The sequence below is a fragment of the Papio anubis genome, chromosome 8 (assembly GCF_008728515.1).
Source record: "Papio anubis isolate 15944 chromosome 8, Panubis1.0, whole genome shotgun sequence".
NCBI classification, from domain to species: domain Eukaryota; kingdom Metazoa; phylum Chordata; class Mammalia; order Primates; family Cercopithecidae; genus Papio; species Papio anubis.
The window spans coordinates 17229543-17249805 of record NC_044983.1 but is presented as its reverse complement, the minus strand read 5'-3'; the positions used below and the strand labels follow the sequence as shown (position 1 = coordinate 17249805).

At 41.5% G+C, this 20263-nt stretch overlaps 1 protein-coding gene across 1 annotated transcript in view; it reads left to right on the top strand.

Moving 5' to 3' along the window:
• Positions 1 to 20263, top strand: part of PSD3 (pleckstrin and Sec7 domain containing 3) — a 704060-nt gene that overhangs the window by 83047 nt on the left and 600750 nt on the right. Inside the window, exon 3 of the mRNA XM_017961820.3 lies at positions 4019 to 4068. The gene's annotated coding sequence lies outside the window, so the exon portion shown is untranslated. The remainder of the gene's footprint in view (positions 1 to 4018; positions 4069 to 20263) is intronic.

The window sequence follows — 20263 nt, the reverse complement described above, 5'->3', positions numbered from 1 at the left end:
TGTATTCACAGGCCTAAGGGCCAAGAGAGGAGGTGGGGGACACATTTTGTCTTATGGCTAGAGGCTCCCCACACTGTCTTCCAGCAATGGGGATGAAGTATTCTTACCTTCTTACTAGGGAGGAGTGGCCCACCTCTGCAGGCCCAGAGGATTCAGAGAATTAGGAGTTCCCAGATTGAGGGAATGAAGGTGCTGAAATCAACCTGGATGTCCCCATTCTAGTATCAGGGTACTGTTCTTTCACACCAGTGTTCTGACCTTGCCATAGCAGATCTATCTTGGCTGGGAGTTTAGCTTTCCTTGGAGCCCTGCTGTTCTGACAGTTAGGTCCTAAGGCTGGCGGTCAGTTTTCTCTGCCTTTGCCTAGGAGAGGAGAGCCTCTTTCTATGCTACAAGAAGGCCCACTGGCTTCTCCACATTTGATTCCCCATGGCCTGTAAATTGCTGTTGGGTTTTCATTATATTTTCTAAAGTATCAGCCTACGTTAAGGCAGTAGGATTGGATTCCGTTGTCATTATAGGCACTGATTCTTCCAAAGTTTTCAAATATCTAATACTTTATACCAGCCACTGCATTTCCTTCTGCTACTATGCTATCTCCTTTTGCCACTGGTGAAAGTTTTAAGAACTAAGTTGTGTACTAATTTCCTTGCACAGTCTGTTCATAAGAAATTACCACAAATGTAAGTGGATCAAACAATAGACATTTAATATCTCATAGTTCTGGAGGCTATAAATCTCAAATCAAGATATTGGCAGGGCCATGGTCCCTCTAAACGTGTGAGGGGAGAATCCTTCCTTACTCCTTCCTGACTCTGGTGGCTCGTAGCATTCCTTGGATTGTGGTTGCATCACTCAAACCCCTGTCTGTGTCTTCATAGGGCCTTCCCCATGTCTCTCTGTCTGTATGTCTTCCCCTTGTCTTATAAGGATACCAGTCACTGGATTTAAAGCCCACTGTAAATCCAGAATGATTTTATCTCAACAACCTTAACTAATTACATCTACAAAGACACTATTTGCAAACAAGTTATATTCTGAGTTTCCAGGTGGACGTGAATTTTGGAGGGATACTATTCAACCTAATATAGATGGTCACTTTATGTCAGGAGCTATTTGAGCTCAACTTACCACCAGTGATGAGATCCTTATTGCCAGTGAGGTGGCAAGTGACCCAGTTCCCAAGCCTCACGTTACCTTTTCACCTACCCAAATTTCTCAGTTGATCTCTCCAGGAAGGAGACCCTGAGAATGTTGAGCCTGCAGATTGTTTATCAGAAAATGCTCCCTGCGTCAATACCTGTGGAAGGCCAGGGGGTGATGCTAAATTGGGCAGTGGGAGAAGAGAAGCTGCAGCCACCCCATTCAACCCCAGAGGGAGCTTTGGAGCTAAAATCGCTGTTTAGAACTGACTTGTGTTGGGCCAAAATGGTTGGATGTTTATTCACTCATATCTGTCAGTCACCAGATATGGGATGCCCTGGGAAGGGCTTGACCTTGTACTAGGTGGCTCTTTGCAGACGGGGTAATCCCTGAAGGCACTGACAGATGAAGGTTGTCTGCTGATAGTCCTTCCAGAAATAGGCAAGAAGTCCTTCCTTGATGGGGATCTGTGTGGCATGTCACCATGTCCAACACGAGGACTTAAAACACAGAGATGAGGCCAATGCGGTGAAGGTGAGATTGTATTTCGGTGCGCACTGTAGACATTCCACATTCTGAATCTCATGACACAGGACCCATCGGGGGCTCCACTAGCCAATAATTAAGCCCACAAACCTCAGTCAGGAGTCGTTCAGTAACAACGATGTTGAATATATAGCAGAGAAGCCTTTGTAGAGTTAGAAAACACAACAGCTATCTCCCTCTGAATTTGAAATTAATGTTGTTATTTTAGAAAAAAAATAAACTATTATTCTGGAAAAGTTAACTGGCTTGCCCAAAGTTACCAGCTATGGACATGAATATCTATTTTGTTAATGGTTTTTATTTTTTTCATTTTTAAAACTTACAAAATTTTTAAATTTTTGTTTTATTTATTTTTGTTTTAAAAATAGAGATGGGATCTTGCTATGTTGCCCAAGCTGGTCTCAAACTCTTGGCCTTAAGCGGTCCTCCTGCCTCAGCCTCCCAAAGTGCTGAGATTGCAGGTGTGAGCCACTATGCCCAACAAAAAATTATGAAAATCTTAAACATACATAAAACTTTGGAGAATAATTTAAGTAATACCAGGTGCTCATCACCCAACTCCAACAAGTCTTGGTATTTTGTTGAATTTGCTTCAGATACTTTCATTAAAAAAAAAAACAACTTAATAAATAGACCTCTTTTTACATTGTTCTGAGCCTTGCTTCCTCCCTTTCTTACAGAAAGTAGTAGTACCATAAATTTGTTGTTTATGATTCCTATGACTTGTTTTTTTATACTGTGTATGAAAGTAATATAAACAGTAGATAATATTATTTGCATGTTTTTAGGCTTATGTAAATGAATATGCCAAACGTATCATTCCATAACTTGCTTTGCTCGTGCAACATTGTATTTTGAGATATAACCATGTCAATACATGTAATTCTAGTTTATTCATTTTAATTATTGTATAGCATTATCCCATGAATATGCCATATTTATATATGTGCATTCTGTTGAAGACATTTGGAAAATTGGGAAATGTTTTCCATTTTCACTTTTATGAACAATGCTTCAATGAAACTCTTATTTATATCTTGTTTATATCTCTTGGAAGAGGGGTGAAATAATTTGTAGGTATATTAATATATATTATATATATAGAATTATTGGGTTTTAGGTTACATGCATCAGAACCAGGACCAGGATAAGGCAATCAAAGGCACAGAGTACAATATTTAAGGAGGATTTCCCTCTCAGGGGGCAACCCTACACTTGCATGACCCTGAGAATGAGGGCCTTCTTAAATGTGAAGCCCCAGGCACCTGCTTGACTCACCCAGGTCCTGACACTGCTGAGCATACACTTTCAACTTTAATAATTGCTTCACAAATTGCCCCTCCACATGTCGGAACCAATTTACGGTCTCATCCGCAATGTATAAGAGTTCCAGTTACACTTAACATTAAGTGTAATGGAAAACTTGAAAATTTTTGATAATCTTATGGATGTGTTGGTTTAATGTATAGTTCACTTATTACTAGTCAATTTGAACATGATATTATTAGCCATTCAGGTTTCCTTTTTTGTGAATTGCCTTTCATATTCTCTGTCAATTTCTACTGTATTGCCTATCTTTTTCTTGTATGTAAGAAGTATGTATATATACACACACATATTTATATATACATAAAATGTGTATGTATATGAACATACATTTAAATATACATATATATATATTTAATGTATAGACAGGATCTTGCTGTGTCACCCTGGAGTGCAGTGGTGCAATCGTAGCTTACTGCAGCCTTGAACCCATTGGTGTGCTAGTCACTGTTAGTAACTAACTCTCCAGAGGAAAACAGCATTTGCTGGTTTGTAGCACTGGCCGATTTCTGTGGTGTAAATACTTCCACTGTGGCTGATTCCAAGCCAACCTCCGTGACACCATTGAATGGGGAGATGGGAAGAGGTACACGTGATCAGCTTGCCTGGTGTGATCCAGCTCCAGGCTGGAGTGCAGTGGCACGGTGTCGGCTCACTACAACCTCTGCCTCCCAGGTTCAAGCAATTCTTCTGCCTCAGCCTCCTGAGTAGCTAGGATTACAGGCACGCACCACCACGCCTGGCTATTTTTGTATTTTAGTAGAGACAGGTTTTCACCATGTTGGTCAGGCTGGTCTCAAACTCCTGACCTCAGATGATCCACCTGCCTCAGCCTCTCAAAGTGCTGGAATTACAGGCGTAAGCCACCGTGCCCAGCCGGACATTTCTGGTTATACTCAACCATAAATAGTAAATGTTAATAATTTAGCAGTTTTGCATGCTTTTTTTTTTACAAAAGAAATAAAACAGTAATAATGCTGAAGTACTCTGTTTCTCTCCACAGATTCATTTCCTCACCTTCCTTACCCAGCAACAACCATTATTAAGAATCTGGTATGTATTAGTTTAGACCATGTTTTCGCACTTTTCCTACATGTATATGTATGCAAAAGAATACATAGTTGTGCTTTACATATTTTAAATTTTTATCTAATGCTTTCATGTTGTACATGTTCTTCAACTTCCTGTCCCCTTCAATATCATGTTTTAAAAATCTGTTCATGTTAATACCTACAGATGCAGTTCATCTATTTCAACTGTTGACTGTACTCTATTGTATGAAAATATGACAAAGTATTCATCCATCCTCTTACGATGAACATTCATATAGTTTCTAATTTCTTGCTAATACAAATGATGTTGTAATGACCTTCAAGGTATGTCTGAGTATGTAAAGTTACTAGACCTAGAATTGAAATGAATAGGTTGCAGGGAATACTTACTTTCTACTTTAGTAATACTGACAAATTATTCTCCAAGTAGTTGTTCCAATTTACACTCCTTCCAGAAATACATGAGAGTTTCTCAGGTCCCATATCCTTGTCGATTCTCAATATCACCAGGCTTTTAAAGTGTGGCCAAACTTCGGGTATGAAATGATATCTGTTTTAACTTTCATTTCCCAGACTACTAGTTAGAGTGGCCATTGTATTCATTAATGTAAAAGCTAAGCAGCTGTAACAAAGAGACCTCTAGACTTAGTAATGTAGGTAAGAATTTCAATAAAAAAGATATTTTTCTTACTTAATCTTATGTTGGCCGGTCCAGGCTGGTAAGAGGACTGTGCTCTACACAGTCACTCAGGCATCCTTCCGTTTGCTACCATGCTATCCCTTAGGTCATCAACCTTGTCTTCCCGGTTGAAGTCAGGTTGTTGCCACATACCAGCTTTTGGAAAAAAAGACAAGCTCAGGGAAAGCAATTTCCTTGCAGACAAATAAGACAGAAGTGCACACATTTCTTCCACTCACATTTCATTGGCAATAATTTAGTCTCATGAATAGGAAATATATGTGTCTGGCTGGGTAGCCATGTCCAAGAAGAAGGAAGGAATGGAGAAAGTGCTAGCATTCCTTCCCAAGCAGATGTTTGTTGACTTTTTGGATTTCTTCTTCCATGACTCAGCTGCTAATACATTGTGCCCATTTTAATTTTGCTTTTTTCCTTATTGTTTCATAGGAAGCCTTCATATGCTCTAGATTTGATCATTTATTTATACAGTAATTTTGATTGTTTAAATATACCAGTATATATACCTCAATAAAGGTATTTTAAAATATTCTCATTTGTGATTTAAACAAGCCGTATCATATTCTTTAGATAAATTAATATTTCTTTTGTAAAGTGAATAAAATTACCCCCATCCCGATTTTCTCTTTTCTGGAAATGTAATTTTACCTAGTAACTTAATCAAAATTATAGTTTCATGAAAATTTCTTTAGGCTAATGTAAGCTGTTCGAAGTTAAAACAGAAAAAAAAATGTGGTTTCCTCGATACTATTGAACCCTCCAAGAATATCTGACAATCTGTATGACATTGTGGTAATTTTTTTGACCGCTCTGAATTTCCATTTTCTCAACTCTAAGTATGCTATTATTTGCTCTGCCAGCTACATGATATTGTTATAAGGATCAAGCAAGATAATGCAGATAAAATGCTCTGTGGAATGCAAAATGTTTAAGTGTTAGGAATTAGAATTACAAATAGTATTTCAATAGCATGCAGAAGATTTCATTTGAAATGTCCTAAGTCTTGTTTCCAGTTTTACTGTTACATTCTATATACCATTTACACAGATATTCCATACTCTGTATCAGGGGGTGGTCTTTGGCAGTCACTACCATCTCTGGGTGTGTGTGTGTACGTGTGTATGTGTGTGGTTGGAATAACAGCCATGTGCCCCACCACATCTGTGTGAGTCAAGACTCTCCTGAGAGCTGCCTTTATTTTGAGCAGCTCCGTTCCTAATGGCAACCTGGGAGGTTGGCTTTCCAGCCTGTTTTCAAGCAGTGCTCAGCTAAGCCACATCACTGTGAGGTATGCCTCAGAATTTCTATCGCTGTTTCAGGCCACCCCAGCTTGGCATGCATCACTGCCGTCCCCCGGCAGTTCTCAGTTTCCTGCAATGTCTCATCCTGCCTGTCACACCCAGTGACAGCCTGTTATAGTCGGGTGGGCAGTACTAAGTGGCTGCTCCCTGGCTCAGCCCTATCGGTCAGTGCCTTTCCTCAGCATCTCTGCTCCAGCACCGCCCTTCATGGGGAGCCTCAGGCTTGGCAGAGGAAAAAGAGGGCTGATAGAGACAGAGAAAGAGAGCAACAGGAATGCCCTGGGGTGTGATTTTTACTTTATTGGTGATAAACCAACTGTAAAAAGTTAGAAAGGAGAGTTTTAGCAACATGTTGAAGAAGGGAGTTCTTTAAAGGGAATATAGGAAAAGCTTCATAATTTTATTGATATACTTGAATTTGATTTTAAAAATAAGGACAGTAGTGCTCTTGCATCAAAATGCAGGAGAATTATTTCGTGCTGTGTAGCCCAACCCTGGAGGTGTTAGGAATACCCCCGTGAGGAAGAGGAAGTGAACTGAGGTGACTATGTGGTGGTCAAGGTCGGGAAATTAGCAGAGATAGGGTCTGTATCCTCCCTCCTATCCAGGAAGGGATTAGCAGTGACTCATTTCATAAACATTTATTTAGCAACTTCTATATACCAAGAGTTATCCTCCATGCTGGGATGTAGCAGAGGCTGAAACAGATGAGGCTAAATTTTTTATGTCTGGGATTTTACTGCTTTCATGGAACTTAAATTGGGTTGGTAGGGCATGGAGGAGGTTAATGGCCAGAAACAGAAAGACACATGATAATTAAAATAAATAAATAGTTACGTGTCAGTTACTGGTAAATGCTAAGTGTTATAGTCCACTTTGTGTTGCTATAACAGAACACAATAGATGGTAATTTATTTATAAAGTAAATGTATTCTTCACAGTTCTGAAGGTAGGGGTATCTGGTGAGGGCCTTCCTGCTACACCATCTCATGGCAGAAGGTGAAAGGTCAGAGAATATGAGAGTGCAAGTGAGCGAGAGGGAGCCAAACTCGCTTTGATAACAAGCCCACTCTTGAGATAACTAACACACTCCTGTGATAATGACATTAATCCCTGAGGACTCTCCCTTCATAACCTCATCATCTCTTACTCAACCCCACTTCCCAACACTCTGGCATTGGGGATTACGTTTACTACACATGAACTTTAGGGAACACCTTTAAACCATAGCACCGTGTAATGATTTTTAAAGAGTGATGTGAAAGCAACTGAGGTCATTAAAGAATATCTTTCTGAAAAAAATAACATATAAGCTGCTATAGATCGAATGTTTATGATCTATAGCACCCACCCCCCTACACACAAATTCATATATTGAAATCCTAACCCCCAATGGGAGGGTGTTAGGAGATGGAGCCTTTGGGAGGTGAATAGGTCGTGAGGGTGGAGCCTTCATGAATGGGACTAATGTCCTTCTAGAAGAGACCCCAGAAAGCTCCCTTACTCCTTGCACCTTGTGAGGACTCAGCAAGAAGACAGCCATCTGTGAACCAGGAAGAGGACCCTCACCAGACAGAAAATCTGCCACCACCTTGATCTGGGGCTTCCAGCCTCCAGAACTATGAGAAATAAATTTCTCTTATTTATAATTCTCTATGGTCTTTTTGGTATAGCAGTGTGAACTAAGACATAAGTTGAGACCTGTATGATAAGAAGTAGCAAATCATGGTAGTTAGGAGGCCAGAGTGTATTGAGCAGAGGCCGCAACTAACATGAAGGACCAAAAGTAGGACCAAGTTTAAAAGGTCTCAGTGGAGCTAGGAAGAAGGCCAGTGGGCCTAGAGTGGGGCGGGTGAGGGCAGAAGGCAAGGAGGCATGTGTGGAGAAGCGGCCGACCCTGGATCACACAGCTCTGTCGGGTGGGGTTTGGATCAGGAATCACAAGTCCAAGGGTTTAGCCCAGACAGAGATCCCCTGCTTGGGGCATCTGGGGCACTGAGGAATCTGTGGCTTTCAGAATCAGGTGACTGTCAGATTCAGGGAGCTCATCTGGGTTGGCTCAAGGACCAGTGTTTGGTGGTGGAGGGCAGACATCGAGGAGGGAGGAGCCATTTAAAAAAACAGGGTGCAGCCCTGGAAGAATAGCCTAGTGGGTATTGGATGAGTTGGTGAAGGTCTCCGCTGAATGCAGTGAAATCCCATAACAAGACAGAACAGAGAGGCATGCTTCCGGTGAAGGCTGAGTAGGGACACTGCAGGTCTTCACTCATGCAGGCATCTGGGACTCAGTTCAGCCCCTGGGATCCAAACCATGGACTTGGGACTGCAAACATCTCCAGAGCCCACTTGCTCATACAATGGGAGCTCCAATGTATTAAAAGGTCAGACTTCTCTTGTCTTAAATACTCACCTGGGTGAGTGTAAAGATGGCAGGTCATTTTGCAAGCACTGAGAGAGACAACCAAATGTAAAGAATCTTGCTTTTGATGGTTTAGGATCAACTTTGGAGCTCTGTGTCTTTGAGTTTGGGCACCCCTCAAGCCAAATCTTTAACATTTTTTTTTCTACATTGTAAAGCAACCAACTGATGAAGGAATAAAGGTGAAAGTTCACTGTGGATAAGACTTGATTTTGCAGTCCAAAGACAGATGTACCCTAGATTAGGTTAGGTACAAATTGAAGCTTTGTGTGACAGGTAACATCTCAGGATAGCAGAAAGTGTCCCTGTTTCTAAAGATGCACCATGTCAAACCGTAGTCTCTCGTTTTTTGTGGCAAGGAAAAGCTTCACATGGCCCCAAAGTCCATACTCTTATAATTAGACCATCCTGTCTCCTAGTAAGCATATTTTTTTAAGTTTTTGTCTGTTGTAGTCAAATTAGACCACAATTATGTGGAATTAAAATGAGGCATCATTCATGGAGATGTACTACATAATGTTAAATTAAAATGTATGTGCCTGTTTGCTGAATTGAAACCATATAGATAGATAATACACCTGACTAGATACAGCATATGGAGTGCTTTTTTTTTTCTTTCTTTCTTTTTAGACAGAGTCTCACTCTTACTGTCAGTCTGGAGTGTAGTGGCACGATCTCAGCTCACTGCAACCTCCGACTCCCTGGTTCAAGCGATTCTCCTGCCTCAGCCTCCCAGGTAGCTGGGACTACAGGCAAGTGCCACCATGCCCAGCTAACTTTTATATTTTTGTAGAGACAGGGTTTCACCATGTTGGCCAGGATGGTCTCGATCTCCTAACCTCGTGATCTGCTCACCTCGGCCTCCCAAAGTGCTGGGATTGCAGGGGTGAGCCACCACGCTTGGCCGTGGAGTGCTTTCTATAAAAAGATAACAATGAAGCCATCATTATTTTCACTAGAGGCATTCATTTCTTCATGCCTTTTTGCAACGGTCCCCAACATTTTTGGCACCAAAGATGGGTTTCATGGAAGAAAGATTTTCCACGGACTGGGGCGGGTTGGAGGGGGTGGTTTCAGAATGATCAATTGCATTACATATGTTGTGTACTTTATTTCCATTATTACGTTGTAATACATAATGAAATCATTATACACCCACCACAGTGGAAAATCAGTGGGAGCCTTGAGTTTGTTTCCCTGCAACTCAGTCCCATCTGGGGGTGATGGGAGACAGTGACAGATCATCAGGCATTAGAGTCTCATAAGGAGCATGCAACCTAGATCCCTTGTGTGCGCAGTTCACAATGGAGTTTGTGCTCCTATGAGAATCGAGTGCCACTGCTGATCACACAGGAGGCGGAGCTCGGGCGGTAATGTAAGTAATGGGGTGTGGCTGTAAATACAGGTGAAGCTTTACTCACTTCGCCAATACCACTTAGCTCCTGCTGTGTGGTCCAATTCCTACCAGGCTACGGAATAGTACTAGTCTGTGACCCAGGGGTTGGGGACCGCAGTCTTACTGTGTCCTAGGCACTAAGCTGAGCAAATTTTACACGATCTCATTTCCCTTCTATTACGCCATTGTTTCTAAGTAAGAGTCATGTACTCAACAAATCTCCAGGCTTGTTGGGGGGTCATCTGGTCTGACTTACATCGTTTGACTTACAGCAAATTTTCTGTTAGTATATCTTCTTCACTTCATGAGACTTGAGAAATCACTTATTTGAACTTCCTTTTTTTTTTTTTCTTGCTACAATGAGGGCAGTAATACATTAACTAATTTAGGTTGTTAACAAAGGAAACTGTGGTCTTTGCCATTAAAAGTAAATGGCAAAAACCGCAGTTACTTTTGTTACCAGCCTAATAATTACTTGGTTCATAAATATCGTAGTGAGAAAGGACCTTGAGAGGCGTGAATGAGGCTTCAGCCTTCAGACAACTGGGGCTGTCTCTTCACAAATAGAAAGACGTGACTGGTGAAGTCACCTGCTCAAGGCCACACAGCTGGAGAAGGGCACAATCAAAACCAGCGTCCTGGTCTTCTGTCTCCTATTAAGATCTTTCCCTAAGCTGAGTTTCAGGTGAGAGCAAGAGTCAAGGTGTGTTGGAATGTAGCACATGTCTGCCATTGGTTCTCCCTGACCAGTTGTACCTTCAAAGCATAGAATGAAAGGGTGAGGGTGGAATAGAACATGGTTCCTGTGAATGGCATATTGTGCTTCTAACTGGCCAATTTATGGAAAATTTAGGAAAGGCAGCTAAAACCAAAAACCGAGGCTCAGAATAAATAAGCATCACTCCAAGGAAAAGGATCACAGCCTTATAACAACATTTTACCCAGACGATGAGATCCACATGCCTTCCTCCTGCCTCACATCTTCTGCTGGGAGCACGACTGCTCCACCCTTTCTACCTGCCAACATCCCAAACCTCAGCTTAGTATAACTCCAGTGTGCAATACAGGATTTAAAAGAGGGAAGATGCTGAGGGGACTTTTTTTTTTTTTTTAACAGAGTCTTGCTTTGTTGCCCAGGCTGGAATGTAGTGGTGCAATCTCAGCTCACTGCAGCCTCTGCCTCCCGGGTTCAAGCAATTCTCCTGCCTCAGCCTCCCAAGTACCTGGGATTACAGGCGCGCACCACCATGCCTGGCTAATTTTTGCATTTTTAGTAGAGACGGGGTTTCACCATGTTGGTCACACTGGTCTCGAACTCCTGATCTCAGGTGATCCACCCGCCTCAGACTCCCAAAGTGCTGGGATTACAGGCATGAGCCACCACTCCCAGCCCTGAGGGGACCTTTCTGCCAGGCTCCAGTCATTTTTAAAATGCAGAAGTGACAATTAGCACAGAGGCTCAGTTGTGTGTGCGTGTGCGTGCGTGCATGTGTGTGTGCATGCGTGTGTTTGTGCATGCATGCGTGTGTGTATGTGTGTGCGTTCTTGTGTGTGCGTGCATGTGTGCATGTTGGTGCATGTGTGTGCATGCGTGTGTGCATGTGTGTGCATGTGTGTGCGTGCACGTGTGCATGCCTGTGTGAATGTGTGTGCGTGTGAGCATGTGTGTGCATGAGTGTGTGTGCGCATGTGTGTGCATGCATTCGTGCGTGTGTGTGCACGTGTGTGTGTGCGTGTGTGTGTGTGTGTTGTCAGGGAGCACTTTCTTCGTTATGACTGCACCTGAGAGCCAGTAATTCCTGACCCACTAATGAGTTTCCTGAAGGGCAGAGAAATCACCCCTCCCGCAATGAAAAGAGCCAATTGCAGAAAAATCTCTAGTGAGACAGGAAGATCTGAACAAGCATAAAATGGACATTGATTTAATGCAGATGCTGGCACCACGCAGGAGACAAGGAATAAAAGGCAATGTTTGGGGAGAAGCAGGAGCATCTCTTGAAAGGAAGGAGAAAGCAAAGAAATACATGAAAAGACCAAGAATTGGCAGCAAGGAATTTGTCTTATAACAGACATAACCATGTCAACCTAAACATGTAAAGAAATGACTCTGTAAGCAAAGGCCGGGCACGGTGTTTCACACCTGTAATCCCAGCATTTTGCGAGGCTGAGGTGAGTGGATCATCTGAGGTCAGGAGTTCGAGACCAACCTGACCAACATGGTGAAACCCTGTCTCTACTAAAAATATAAAAACTAGCGGGGCGTGGTGGTGGGCACCTGTAATCCCAGCTACTTGGCTGAGGCAGGAGAATTGCTTGAACCCAGGAGACAGAGGTTGCAGTGAGCCAACACGGTGCCACTGCACTGTAGCCTCGGTGACAGAGTGAGACTCTATCTCAAAAAAAAAAAAAAAAAGAAATGACTCTAAGCAAAACGAAAAACATGAAGCTTTCACAGATGATGAAGAACCCAACCAAAATCTGAAGACTGCTTCCCAAGTTGTAAAACTCTCATCTCCCTGGTGAGGAGGGATTAGAACTTAAACTGTACCCACCCTGGCATAATTTATTTACAAATAAATTATATATCCAGAATTAAGCACATCAATTTAACAGAAGTGTTTACTCACAAAACTGCCCATACCATGCCTGATGATTTATTCTTATGTGGCCCCTTTGCGTTTAAAGTATCATTAGGGAGCTGAGTAACAAACATGGCTAAATTTTGATGGGATTGGAGGCTGGGGAAGAGCGGAGGAAAGGATAGGGGACCCCAAGAATTAGCTGGATTTTGCAGTGTGGCTCTCACAGCAAAAGACCATGGTAGATTAGGCGTCTCTGTACCTTTACCTACTTGCCAGGGAGGAGGGTGTGATGGAGCTAATGACCCGAATGAAAATTTCCAACAGCAGATATAGGGTGTGCTAGGGGACTGAGTCAGTGTGTGAGTCAAATCCCGCTCCACCCAGGAACAAAATGACAATGGAGTCTTTCAGAGCATGGGTGTGAGTCATGCCAGAGCATCAAGCCATGCCATGCGACACCGTGACATCACTCCTACAGTCTCCTTCTGGGCCCACAGAGCGGCTGTGGAAGCGGTGATTGGATTTAAATCAAATTCAACTCTATTAAGTTAACCTTTGCAAGCTCAACATCTGCTAGTTGCTTTTTGGCCAGGCAGCAATCTTGACAATGAGTGTGGATGGCTTCATTAATGAGGTTTGATAATAGAAATCTGGGTCCTGATTAGATTGTGTGCAGCGTATGTTTGTGGACTCCAGTGGATTTTACTGGGTTTCTCAGAGTTAGTCGTGTGTAGGGAATTATAATAGCAAATGTATTTTTAGAAAGTCTGAACTGGCTGAGCGTGGTGGCTCATGTTTATAATCACAGCACTTTGAGAGGCCAAGGTGGGTGGATCACTTGAGGTCAGGAGTTTGAGACCACCGTGGTCAACATGGTGAAACCCTGTCTCTACTAAAAGTACAAAATAAATAAATAAATAACCGAGTGTGGTGGCTCGCGCCTGTAGTCCCAGCTACTTGGGAGACTGAGGCAGGAGAATCACTTGAATCCAGGAGGCAGAGGTTGCAGTAAGCCAAGATCTCACCACTGTACTCAGCATAGGCAACAGAGCATGCAGAGCATGAGCCTATCTAAGTCTAGCTATATTAGCATTAAGTACATACGTGTGTGTGTGTGTGTGTGTGTGTGTATGATTACAAAGTGCTTACATGCACAAAATTGTTCAAACTGCATATATGTTTTTCTATTTTTTAGACAGAGTCTCGCTATGTCACCCAGGCTGGAGTACAGTGGCATGATCATAGCTCACTGAAGCCTCATCTTCTGGGGTCAAGGAGTTCTCCTACCTCAGCCTCTCAGGTAGCTGGGACTACAGGTGTGCACTACTATGCCTGCTAATTTTTTTCATTTTTTAAAGAAATAGTGCCCAGACTCATCTGAACTGCTGGATTCAAGCAATCCTTTTGCCTTAGCCTCAAAAGTGCTGGGATTATAGGCATAAGCCACCATGCCTGGCCCATGGAAACATTTTCGTTGCAACAATAAATGTCCAATAATAAGTGCCTAACTGTAGGATATTGTTTAATTAGATTATGGTATGCCTGTATGATGGGATATTATGAAGCTGTTGACAAGAAAAAGGTATATTGATATGTATATGAGCATGCATGCCATTATAAAATACTATTGTTTTTAAACATCTTAAGATGTTTAAGTGAAAAAAATGTAGTAGAAAAATATGTAGTAGAATCCCATTTATGTAAAAATAAGATAGACATAAATATAAGTCTATATTAAGGCCTAGTCTCTGGAAAATGGAGAAATAGCTATTAACTGGATTAGGCTCAGTAGAGGAACTGGCGGTCTGGTAGAAATAGAGTGGTAGAAGAAAGAATTTGTTGGTTAAAATTAGTTTTCTTCTAAATGCATCTTTTAACATATGTCAAACATTAAAGACACAATAAATGCATTCAATATTCAGAAACCAAACTATCATTACTAAGTCACTGGCTGCTGAAAATACACTTTTAAACTTGTTCCAAGTTTCCATAAATAAGGATTCAAGTGCCCCAAAGCGATTTCATTGTTAGTGTTTCTATACTTCCATATTTTCTCTTTAGCACAATTTCAAGGAATTTGGGGGCATTTTTTCCTAGATATTTCCTTTCTCAGAAATTCAGACAATCATTGATCTAATAATAAAAAGGAAGCTATTAGAGACTCTGCGTGCCAGATATTACTCATGCTTGATAAATTGCATGCCCAAGGGAATACAAAAAAAGCACATCAACAAAAATAGAATTTAATTCTCATTGATAAAAACAGTATGTGCCAAAGAGTTCTTTTTATGGAAGAGGAGACATAGCAACGTATGTCAAGAAATCTAACCACTGAATGAAGGAGATTATGGCCCCCATAGGTTTCAACTATTAATGAGCTTTTCTTGATTATGTATTTGTATCAGGCATCTTGTTGAGAATTACTAGCAGGGCAGTATGGTAACAGAAAACGTAAGTGTAAATAACCATTACAGGCCGAGCATGGTGGCTCATGCCTGTAATCCCAACTTTGGTAGGTCAAGGCAAGAGGATCACTTGAGGCCAGGAGTTCGAGACCAGCCTAGGCAACATAGTGAGACTTTTCACAAAAAATTTAAAAAATTAGCAGGGCTTGGTGGCACGTGCCTGTAGTCTCAGGTACTCAGGAGGCTAAGGCAGAAGGATTGCTTGAGCCTAGGAGTTTGAGGCTATAGGGAGCTATGATTGTGCACTGCACTTCAGCCTGGGAGACAGAGTGAGACCCTCTCAAAATGCAAATGCACACACACACACACACACACAAAATATCATTGCAGTGCACTTCAGTAAGTGATAGAGGCCAATAAGAAAATGCATTGCAGCACGTAAAGAAGAGGAAGCGGCTTTTAAAGGAGAATGTATAAACTGGCATGTAGACATGAAAGAATGAGATATGTAGCAAGAATGTTGCAAATCCTAGGTGTAGAGGATACATATCTCAAACTGCCTATTTAACATCTCTATGTGGATATCTAATAAGTATCTCACACTCAATGCATACCAAATTGAGCTTCTTATTCCTCCATGCCCTGCACCTATTGGCGCCTCCCATGGCCTTCCTCATCTCCGTTCATGGCAAGTGCATCCTTCAGACCAAATGCTTAGGAGGCTCTACTGACTCCCGTCTACAGTGACAGCCAAGGTGTCAAGGTGTCAGCAAATCCTTTTGGTTCCACTGAATGGATCCAGAACCCAGCACATCTCAGCAGCTCAGAAGCTTCCACTGTGGTCCAAGTCCCCCTCATCTCTTGTAGGGTTGCCCCACTTCAATCTGTCCTTGATGTAGCAGACAGTGTGATCTGTTTGCATAGCAGATAGAGTGATCCATTTATACTGCAAGACAGATCATGCAATTCTCTAGCTGAAACCACCCCTCCAGCAGCCCTCATTCTACTCTGAGTAAAAACCAGTCCTCACTATGGCCAACAAGGTCTTGCCTGACCTGGCGCTCCCCTCCCTAATTCACCTTTCTCCCTCTCCACCTCCCTCTTGCCTACCTCTGCATCCACACTGGCCTAGCTTTTCATCCAGCCTCCCCAACTCACTTGTTCCAGCCCCTACAGTCTCTAAGCAATGATCCTTCCTGGTATGCGTCCCTGACCCTCCTCTGTAAAATGAAAGTCTCCCCCTTACACCCTATCCTGTTCTCTATTATTTTTGTCAAATCACATATCGCTATCATGTACATTCTATATTCTATGTGTTTATTTTATTATCTGCCACATAGAACCCATCCCTGGAGTATAAACTCCAGAAAGGTCGAGATTTTTGTCCGTTTCGTTCACTGCTGCGTCACCAGAACCTAGAGTAGCACTCGGAATGTTGTAGGTCTTCAAGAAGTATTTGTGAAATTCATGAATGAGAGACGTCTGAATGGGATCTGAAATGATGGAAGTTGAGATTAAAGGGCTACACTAGGGCCCAGCTCCTGAAGGTGTCATAGTAAGAACTTTGGACCTTATCAGACAATAGGAAACTGTGGGGAAAATATAGATATAATATACATACATACATACATACATACAATATAAAAATATATACACATCATAAATACTGCATGGTGTGAGGGGAGGCAGAAAAATGAAAAGTTAAAAAAATTATTTGCATTGATATTTGACTATGAGGATGGAGAAAATGATGCAAATTCCACAGACATCATAGAGTAGAATTCATGAAACTTGGTAGCTAAATTAATGAGGAAGGTGAAGGAGAATAGCAACCCAAAGGTAACTCTCAGTTTGTAGCCTGGGTGTTTGGACACATATGGATGCCATTAAATGAAGTTAGAATGTTTTTGACCTCAGAGGAAGCTAGAAAAGCCAATGGTGGTGTCTTCCAGGAGGAAATGCGGACTGGCTGGCTTCCAGACATTATAATCGATCTTATGCTGTGCGTCTATTTTAAAATCTTGCACGAGTGGTGTCCCGCAGCAGATGGTGGACATACTAGCCATGACCCAACATTCAGTTCCTTCAAGGCTCTGTCTGCATAATGCCAAGACATCTGGATGAAAACGAAGCACTCAGCACGTCTTTCGTGTGTTTACGTGACACCATGCATCTTGAGAGCGACCACATCTTTTGGTTTCTGTCAGGGCGTTTGATGTTTGGGAAATGTTGCCTTGGGCTCACTGATGAGGTTCCACTTATGAAATTTTAAAAACCACTACCAGTGTTAAGCATTTTAATATGGATTTAAATATAAGCCTGGAAATATGGGGAGATAAAAGTAAGCAATTCATACTTAGATTGGAGATACTTGGAACTTATTAGATAATACTGCAAAATTATAGGATAGAGTGCTCTAAGATCACAGAGAAATTTAATGAACATAAAAGCAATTCATACACTGCTAAACAGAAGAGAGGAAGAGAAATAAGTAACCGCTAAGGAGATGCTGACATAATACTTGCTAACGTTGTATAACATATTAGAGTAAGAATCACAATTATTCAGGCTGAATTTGTTCTATAAAAGCATCCTAGGACATATGCTTTGAACACAGATAGACTTTATTTGAATCCTAATGTAAGAATATTCTTAGCTTCTGTAAAGAAATACGCTTCCTCTTGTTTATCCTGAGTCATGTGAGCCTCTCAGTATAGCTTTTGTTTTTTAACTTGTGATAGAATCCTGAACCCAAGAAATGTTTCATTCTTTTCTTGGTCCCATCACAAGAAAAATTCCAGCGTAATGAAATGGAGAAGCAGGTCCAGTGATCAATGGCAGCTGTCTCCTGGTCCCCACCACAGATCATAGGCCTGCTGGTTGTGCTTCCAGGAATGTCAGTACAGGCCTACCAAGAGAAGCTGGAAATCCAGGTTTTCCTACAAAATCTCACTTTTGAAAAGGTTAACAGGCAAGTAAGAAGCTGGAAACCCAGGTTTTCCTACAAAATCTCTCTTTTGAAAAGGTTAACAAGCAAGTAAAACATGTTAAAGCCCTGTGCAGGCCAAGAATAGACACAAAAACTAAACACATGTGTGGACTTGAGTCTAAGTTGGAACCTGTTTTTGAGTTCGCAAAACTTGAGCCTCAAGTCCATCATTCTCTCGCTTGACTTCCTAACAACCCAGTGACATAGCCACTCTTACCATCTTCCCTTTCTAATATTGTAGTGATCTCAGAGAGAATGAAAGGCTTACCCAAATTTCATAAACCCAAGTCTTCTCCAATCTAAGTCTCCCAACCCAAATTTTGATCTAGAATTTGAATATAGATGCATCTGGTCACAGAACCTACACACTACCTCAATTCTAGTGTCCACATTGGAAGCACTTTGCCATCAGGTAGTATTAGGAATCCAATTACTATGCAATGATTACATCCAGACTCTAAAAATCATATTGAATGGGGAAGGATAAGAGGGAAAGGGAATGTAGGCAATGTTGCCTAGGCTTTTCTGTAATTTAAATAAAAGAGAAACAGATTTCATTAAGTAGGATATAATAAGGAATCTCACTAGAACCTATTCTTCATTAGTAACTGTTACGGGTTGAATTGTGTCCCCCACAAAAGATGTTTTCAAGTCCTAGCCCCTGTTTTGTGGCCTTATGGGAGATAGTACAATTAGTTAAGATGAGGTCATACTGGATTATGGCAGGCCTTTCATCCGATATGTCTGCTGTGTGGTACACGAATTATCCCAATAATTGCATACATGCCTTTAGTTAGGCATTGATTTCACCTCGAGATAGTGACGTCAGAGTGTGAGTGGTCAGCCTTGTTGATAACTGCTTACTGGAAGCTCACTCACCACTCCCAAGCTCACACTTGGTCCCTACCCAAGGATGTCCTATTTAGTGTTTGGTGGTCACTTGAGTTCAGCTTATAGCCTTGTAATGGCAGGAACCAGTGACCTCATGAACTAGCTTGTTCTTCTTTAGTAACCCTAATTATTAGGAAGTTATTTGATTGAGTAAGAATGTACCTCCTTATAACATCAACTTATTAGTCATTATGATATCTTGCCCTCTGGAGCCACACAGGCTGAGTTCATTGTCTCTTACATAGGACAACTCATATATCAGTTGAAAATAGTTATGCATTTTCATTCATTTTCTCTTCCCTGGGACAAACTCTTTCTGTATCTTTACTCATTTCTTGTGCATCATGGTTTCTGGTTTGGTACGACCCCTCTCAATGTACAGGATCTGGACCTCAATCCTATTGCCAAATGTGATCAGTGACTCAGAGTGGACCATCAAATCTTTCTTGTTTTGAATACTGTGGGAGAGTTTAAACAGTGTGTTAAGCACTAGGCTAGAGTTTTTGGCCATGAAAAAAAGAATGTACAAAGCTCACTTCTTACTTCCAAAGTGTGATGGACTTATCTAGAGCCTCTGAAGGAATTGAATGTACATCAAAAGTCTATCAGTGTATAGACTTTCAGTTCAGTGGTTCTCAAAACACAGTTTATAGACTTCTGAGGAATCTCCAAGATCCTTTCAGAGGATCCCGTAAGATCAGAACTATTTTCATAATAATACTAAGACATTATTTGCCCTTTTTTGCTGTGTTGATCATGGCACTAACGGTGCAAAAGCAATAATGGTGTTAAACTACCGGCACATTGAACTATGATATGGCACCAAACTGTATTAGTTGTTATACTATTCCTCACTACCATGCACTTTTAACAAAAGAAATGCTAATTTTACTTAAGAATGTACTTGGCCAGGCGAGGTGGCTCATGCCTGTAATCCCAGCACTTTGGGAGGCCGAAGTGGGTGGATCATCTGAGGTCAAAAGTTCGAGACCAGCCTGGCCAACATGGTGAAACCCCGTGTCTACTAAATGCAAAAAATAAATTAGCCAGGCATGGTGTCACATGCCTGTAATCCCAGCTACTTAGGAGGCTGAGCAGGAGAATCACTTGAACCCAGGAGGCAGAGATTGCACCATTGCACTCCAGCCTGGGCAACAAGGGTAAAACTCCATCTCAAAAAATAAAATTTACTTAATAAAGCAATAAGAATTATTAATTTTATTAAATCAACCCCTTGAGCACACATCTTTAATATTCTGTGGGACAAAGGGGAAAATACACATAAAGTTCTGCTTCCTACCAAAAATGTACTTGTTTGATTCTCAAGGAGAAGTACTTGTATGATTATTTAGGTTGCAAGGTAAACATGCCACTTCTTAAAATGGAGCACTATTTTTACTTGAAACAAATGACTCACATACAAATTACGCTTATTTAGACTTGAATATTTCACAGATAGTTTCTCAAAAATGAGCAAAGTGAGTCAAGCAGATCACTTAGAGCACACCAATGGACA